Here is a 7,716-nt window from a genome sequence, read left to right on the forward strand (position 1 = left end):
TTCGGCCGGCGGAACTGTAACAGGTCAGGTGTATCGGGACGTCATTTTGCACCAGTATGTCCGCCTTTTCAGGGGTGCAGTGGATCCCTCCTTCCTCCTAATGGATGATAACGCACGGCCCCACTGACCTGCCATCGTGGAGGAGTACCTTGAAACAGAAGATAGCAGACAAATGGAGTGGTCTGCCTGTTCTCCAGACCTAAACCACATCGAGCACGTCTGGGATGCTCTCAGTCGACGTATCGCTGCACGTCTTCAAACCTATACGACACTTCAGGAGCTCCGACAGGTACTGGTGCAAGAATGGGAGGCTATACCCCAGCAGCTGCTCGACCATCTGATCCAGTGTATGCCAACCCGTTGTGCAGCCTGTGTACGTGTGCGTGGTGATCATATCCCATATTGATGTCGGGGTACATGCGCAGGAAACAGTGGCGTTTTGTGGCACATGTGTTTTCCCAACTTATCATCAATACTGTGGACTTACAGATCTGTGTCATGTGTGTTCCCTATGTGCCTATGCTATTAGCGCCAGTTTTGTGTAGTGCCACGTTGTGTGGCACCACATTCTGCAATTATCCTTAATTTATGGGCATGAGCATAATCACTACATGGTCTCCATAAGCCATCTTTTTCCTTGACAAGGTGCAACGGTGATGTCCAATTTACTTGAATTGCGGATTATTCCCAAACTTAATGGTTCATCTATCTCCTTCTTTGCTGCAGCATACATGTTAGGTGCCAGTCGGCGAGCATTACAAGCGATGGAAGGACGGGGAATAGTTAAAATATGGTGGCGTGTATTGTGCACGACGCCGTTACAAACCAATGGTTGTCCATTATCGCGTGCAACGTGAGTCGTGTGAGCCATCGATGTACACTGAGGTCGAGCTTTTATAGTTCAGATGGGGAAGCACCTAATTAATTTGCCGCCAAACACTATTTGGATAGCAATACTTGATTTTCTATAAGATTTTCTGGATTGATGCTAATTTCTAACATTTCGTGATTTTTGTGCTCTAAAACTGCAAGACTGTCATATGTGCAGTTGGAGATGCGAGAAAATGAGTCAGGTGAATCCATGTCATTTGCCTGTGCACGTAACAGTTTGGCAGAACATGCATCACTACATTAGTTATGTTGAACTGCGGCTTCTGCTTCAAGGCCCAAGTTGTAAAATACTTGCGTAGAAACCATCCAACAATTTCAGACCCAGTTCAGATTTGTGCTGAATGCAAAAGTATTTCAACGCCACAGTGATGCAGAAAGTCAGCACTCAGAATAAGTTCGCTTTAAAGGTTGTTTGAAACCCAGATCAACCACTTCAGTCTGTTCCCCATAGTTAGAAAGCGGGGCGCTATTAGCTGTTGTGAGACATGTACTGGCTTGAGACTGTCCTTCTTGTATCATTGATAACACACTGTCAGACGTGATGTCAATTAGATAAGTAAACTGTAAAAAATGTCCATCATGCATAATCAGTGCAATGCACGGTAGGTACCTGCAAAATTCAGGTTTGCAGGAGATCCATTGGTGTTCACACTTCCAATACTTGGTTTGGAGGCAGGTCCCAGAGTCGAAGAGTGAATAGCTGTTAGGTGTCGGAAAAAAGTAACAGTTAAGTGGAGATCTTACATATTGCCACAATCAGTAATTGTTGAGTGTTTAGAGGCAAGCGCATTTTCTATTTTCTGTGACCAGCTGTGCGCAAACCCAGTCACCGTCATCTTTTGGGTAAGTGCAAGAGGCAATATACACACATCAAAAAAAGTTTTGCATCACTTCGGTTTCGAGAGTTCCGGATCCTGTACAGACAATTGGAATAAAGATCAACATAAACATCATTTCCTTCCGTTTTATTGCTCACGAAAACCACACATTTCATATTGTACCACCATACAGCGAGGTCTTCAGAGATGATAGTCCAGATTGCTGTACACACCGGTACCTCTGATACCCAGTAGCACGTCTTCTTGCATTGATGCATGCCTGTATTCGTTGTGGCATACTATCCACAAGTTCATCAAGGCACTGTGGGTCCGGATTGATCCACTCCTCATCAACGATTTGGCATAGATCCCTCAGAGTGGTTGGTGGGTCACTTCGTCGATAAACAGACCTTTTCAATATATCCCAGGCATGTTCGATAGGGTTCATGTGTGGAGGACATGCTAGCCACTCTAGTCGAGTGATGTCGTTATCCTGAAGGAAGTCATTCACAAGATGTCCACGATGGGGGCGCGAAATGTCGTCCATGAAGACGAATGCCTCGCCAATATGCTGCCGATATGGCTACACTATCAGTTGGAGGATGACATTCACGTTTTGTACAACCATTACAGCGCCTTCCAGGACCACCATCGGCGTACGCTGGCCCCACATAATGCCACCCCAAAACAGCTGGGAACCTCCACCTTGCTGCAATCGATGGCAGTGTGTCTAAGGCGTTCAGCCTGACTGGGTTGCCTCTAAACATGTCTCCAATGATTGTCTGGTTGAAGGCATATGCGACACCCACAGTGAAGGGAACATGATTCCAGTCCTGAGCGGTCCATTCAGCATGTTGTTGGGCCCATCTGTACCGCACTGCATGGCGTCGTGGTTGCAAAGATGGACCTCGTCATGGATGTGGGGGATGAAGTCGCGCATCATACAGCTTATTGCACACAGTTTGAGTCGTTACACGAAGACCTCTGGCTGCACGAAAAGCGTTATTCAACATGGTGGCGTTGCTGTCAGGGTTCCTCCGAGCTATAATCCGTAGATAGCGGTCATCCACTGTAGTAGTAACCCTTGGGCGGCCTGAGCGAGGCATGTCACTCTGTATCTCCTCCATGTCTGAACAACATCGCTTTGGTTCACTCTGAGATGCCTGGACACTTCCCTTGTTGAGAGCCCTTTCTGGCACAAAGTAACAATGCGGACGCGATCGAACCGCGGTATTGACTGTCTAGGCATGGTTGAACTACAGACAACACGAGCCGTGTACCTCCCTCATGGTGGAATGACTGGAACTGATTGGCTGTCGGACACCCTCCGTCTAATAGGCGCTACTCATGCATGGTTGTTTGTACCTTTGGGTGGGTTTAGTGACATCTCTGAATAGTAAAAGGGGCTGTTTCTGTGATACAATATCCACAGTCAAAGTGTATCCTCAGGAGTTCTGGGAACGGGGGCGATGCAAAAAATTTTTGGTGTGTGTACTTTTAGGCCTGTGCTCCAAAACTTGTGTGCTACCAGCACCATATCAATATCAGTTTTTCGACAGTGCGGTGAGCACTTCTGCAGGCATCGCTCTATCAGTTGGTTTGAATTAACATTTTGTTTTCTGGTTCTGTGAGCTGCTGTTGGAGTGCGTCCATGGCATGTTGCAATGTGTGGACTCTGCAAGCAGAAGGTGCTGCCCTTTTGCGATGGTGGATGGAGTTTCTATTGTGACACCATTACATGATTGAAACACCACACTGATACTGTCATTTTGAAAAATGCTGTACATTTTATCAGCAACGCCTAACTGTGAAGACATGTCAAATCTATCATTGGACATTGCAGTACTTTTTACTAGACATGGGATTCAGCTAAACCAGACCTGATGATGTTTATATCATATATTTCAGCTTCAGTACCAGAGTACATAGTTGGTGCCAAAATTCTGATGGTGGTTCATCACCAATCACTTTACTTTTCAGTATCTGCTGGATACATTGGTTTTATGATCTGCACATTCATTTCAGCTCATTTTTCTCTAAGATGTCAATATTTACACTGTACAGTGGTGGCAAGAATAACATTCAACACTAAAGTTTGAGCATCCAAAGCGATAACAGTAAGTGTGAACTGCATTTTATCATTGTGCACATCACAAGCGGTGTTTGAAAGTTCCAACACTCTGAGCCATAGATCCAGATGCTGGATGCTGCAGCAGAAAGGAGACACAGGGGCAAACAGGGGCAAACGTGATTGATTTAACCCCCTTCCACACCCACTAAACTATTGTTTTGTTACTTGATTTATGATCCCACAAAGATAATGCATCCTTCTGAAAAAAAACCTCCCCCACCCCTCCTCCTCCTCCTCCACCCCTCTAGGAAACCCTGTTGCTGATACAAGCACACTTTTGATATCAAATTAATTGACTAATTACTTAAATTGACGCATTAATCACCTCTCCCCTTCTAGGAAATCTCCCAGCATACCCCTCCCATTCCCCACTCCCACCTCCCCTTCCCCCTATGGAAATTGGTGGGGAAAGGACTGTCTGTGCTGGAGAGGAGGGATCTTAGGACAAGAAATTCAAATCAATGTCAATTACATAGCAAAGGATATACTGTTTATTTTGAAAATTCAGTTTGCAGCGCCAGCATCTCTTTTATTTGGTGGGAAAAGCTTATCATTCTCTGCTATTTTGCAAGATGCAGATCTTGTGAAACACATAAAAAATTAATTAACATTTAAAATAAGTAATCAAACAGATGGTTTATTAAATAGGTTGTATTTTTCGTATCATACAAGGAATACCGTCACGAAATTGACGTCAACATAACTCAGTGCATGTAATTACATTGTTAAAAATCTTATGATCCCATCTTCACACCGACCACAGGGCAGATGTGCCTGCCGCTTTGTGTATTCCCACACACACTGCACTATACAACATGAGCCAGACTGCTGGCAACCCTTTGAGCCCCAAGAGCTGGATTGGGAGGCACCAGTCACCCTCACAGGAACACATGATACTGGATGTTAGCCTCCTTTTAAATTTAATACCAGAATCACTTCCTGTTTTGTTCCCAAATTCACACACTTGCCACCACATCAGTGGTAGCAGCTGTTCTATGTGTTCACCTTGCAGTGCAGATACTGACTGAGCTAGTTCACAGTGCCACCATCACAGGATATTCCCCCCCCCCCCCCCCACCTATCGCTCCCTCCCTGCCCACCCCCTCCCAGAAAAAATTGGCAGGAAAAAGATTTACTCTATACTGGAGAGGAAGGATCTCATGATATGAAATTCAAATCAATGTTAATACTATATTGGTGAATAGTCTTTACTTAATCAGTTCACAGGAGACAGGCCTCTGCAACTTGGGTAGAGCTCATATCTGCTCCCCCACTCCCGATTTTCATGATGCAATAACTGTAAGCAACATCTCCCTCTCTCTAGAATGCATCATCATTCTACCACTAAATCATGTCTTGTTACAACACCTCTCGACTGATCACTCCATTTACTTTTCACAGATCTGTGTCAGTTTAGAAGCAGATGGTTCTCTTTTTCAGGAACACACGAAAGATGGCAGTCTGCTTGTATGTACCCCTATTATCTCAATGGACATACAGAATAATGTTGTTGATATTAAGCAGGAACTGTTCTGTAAGATATTTGTTAGTTGACACTACATGGTTGTGATTGGTAGAGAGTACAGAGAAGTGCATTGTAAATACTGTTTGTTAGGGTTTAAAACAACTAAGCAGTTTTTCATGGTGTCAAACACAATCCATTATGTAGTTGTATATTGCAGTCCCCCAGCTGGTAATACAATGATCTTTAGCTAAGAACAGTTTATAAAAGTCTGTAAGGTGGCTGCTGATAACTTTGGGGTCACACCTGGGCTTGTGATATGACATGTATACATTTATTACTCTGGAATTGGTGATTACCCATGTTAAACAATATGTCTCAGCTGTCTTGCCGCTGTCCACAAAAAGCTACTCTTTCTCTGGTGTCTGGTGCTTCCATATCAGCTTTTGCCTGTACTCCTCTTGCTCTCACATACTAGTTCCCATGTACAAGAATTTTCATGCACCAAGTAGAAGACATGTAACTACTCCCTCATTCCCCCACAATTTTCCACATTTTTGTGTATTTTGCCTCAATTTATATGTATATTCCATTAATTTCCGTAATCTTATCGAGATTATGTCACTTCTATCCATGCAATCATGACATCTCTTCTCACCATGTATTCTAAAATTGCTTGTAAATGTAGTAGAGTTGTCAATACCTAGTGCAAATGCATTATTTCTCTCTCTCTCTCTCTCTCTCTCTCTCTCTCTCTCTCTCTCTCTCTCTCTCTCTCTGTGTGTGTGTGTGTGTGTGTGTGTGTGTGTGAGCATGTATCAGTTTCATGTGGAGGCTCCCCAAGACCATACTCAGAACATATTGGCAGTGAATCCACCAACAGACACTGCCCTAGACTTATAGCGATTGGACTCATCTTCAAACCTGTCCCACAAAGTGGGTATCCATTTAATTAATTAGTCAATCAGTCTGATAGAGTGACGGAATATTTCCAAGATATCCACATCTGCTGATTTACCAGGTATCCACTATTTTGTTCAGGACAAAAGAGGGGTCAGTCTGGCACATAACAGATGCACACTGGGCAGGAAGAGCACTTAGAGAGAGAGAGAGAGAGAGAGAGAGAGAGAGAGAGAGAGAGAGAGAGAGAGAAAGAGAGAGAGAGAGCATGTGTTTGAACAGGAATTTGTCAGCTATCAGTATCGAAGAGTTGCCACCACCTAATGCTTTGTTCAGGATGGTGAGATCAATGGAGGCTGACATCCGGTACATGATCAGTGGCATTTAGTATAGTGATCTGCAATTAGGACTTTGCATGGTTTCTGACCTCTGTGGTGGTGCCCAGACAACCAATACAAGTGCGGGACACCCCAAACAGCAGCTACCATACTGCATTGCATCCTATTCCTTGGTGCTTACAGTTATTGTTTTATGGGTAGCAGGAGTGGAGGGTGCAGACGTGAGCTCGACCCAGGTGGGGGAGCCCCATCTCCTGCAAACTGATTAAATAAAGAATATGCATCAATATATTATTGATATTGATTTGAATTTTGTGTCATGAGTTCCTTCCTCTCCAGCACACATCCCCTTTTTCCACCAATTTCCAGGTGGGGGAAGGGAGTGGTAGTGGGTGTGGGAGGGGAGGGTTGGGGGATTTCTCAGAGGGACAGGGGTGATTAATTTATCGATTTAATTAATTAGTCAATTAATTTGATATCAAAGGTGTTCCTGCATCGATGAGACGATTTCCCAGAGAGATGGGGGAGGTGGAAGGGGAGGGGAAGGAGTAAACAGTTTCTCAGAAGAATGGATTATCCCTATGGACTCATAAACCAATTAACAGAATGATAGGTTAAGAGGTGAAGGGGACTATAAATCAGTCAAGTTTGCACCTGCATGTATGCTTGCTGCTGGATGTATGCAACTCACACAAACAAAATGTCTCAGAAACCCCATTGCTCTGCTACTAAAAGTTGGTGAAATTTGGGTTTACTGATATTAGATCGAAACTAAGGTTCAATCGTTCTAGTGGAAGTATTCTGAATCACCAAGACCAAAACGCTAGCACAGGTGCAGTCGTATGTGAAGATTATGGTCTCTGTGTTCTTCGATTTTAATGGCATAGGGAACCATGAGTTTATGCCAGGAGGTCGAACGGCCAATACGAAGCACAATGTACAACTAACAATTAAAAAAAACGGAATTGTTGGGAAACAGTTCATGGCTTTTCCGCCATGATAATACATCTACTCACACTTCACTACATGTTCACGAAATTTCGGACAAAACGACGACATAGCCCATACGACTTTTTTCTATTCTCAAAAATAAAGAGAACTTTGAAGGGCTGTCGTTTTACAAGCACAGCAGAGCTTAAAGTTATCCCAAAGAATGAGGTCCTGAAGTGTTTCAGG

The sequence above is a fragment of the Schistocerca cancellata genome, chromosome 3 (genome assembly GCF_023864275.1).
Source record: "Schistocerca cancellata isolate TAMUIC-IGC-003103 chromosome 3, iqSchCanc2.1, whole genome shotgun sequence".
Taxonomy (NCBI): domain Eukaryota; kingdom Metazoa; phylum Arthropoda; class Insecta; order Orthoptera; family Acrididae; genus Schistocerca; species Schistocerca cancellata.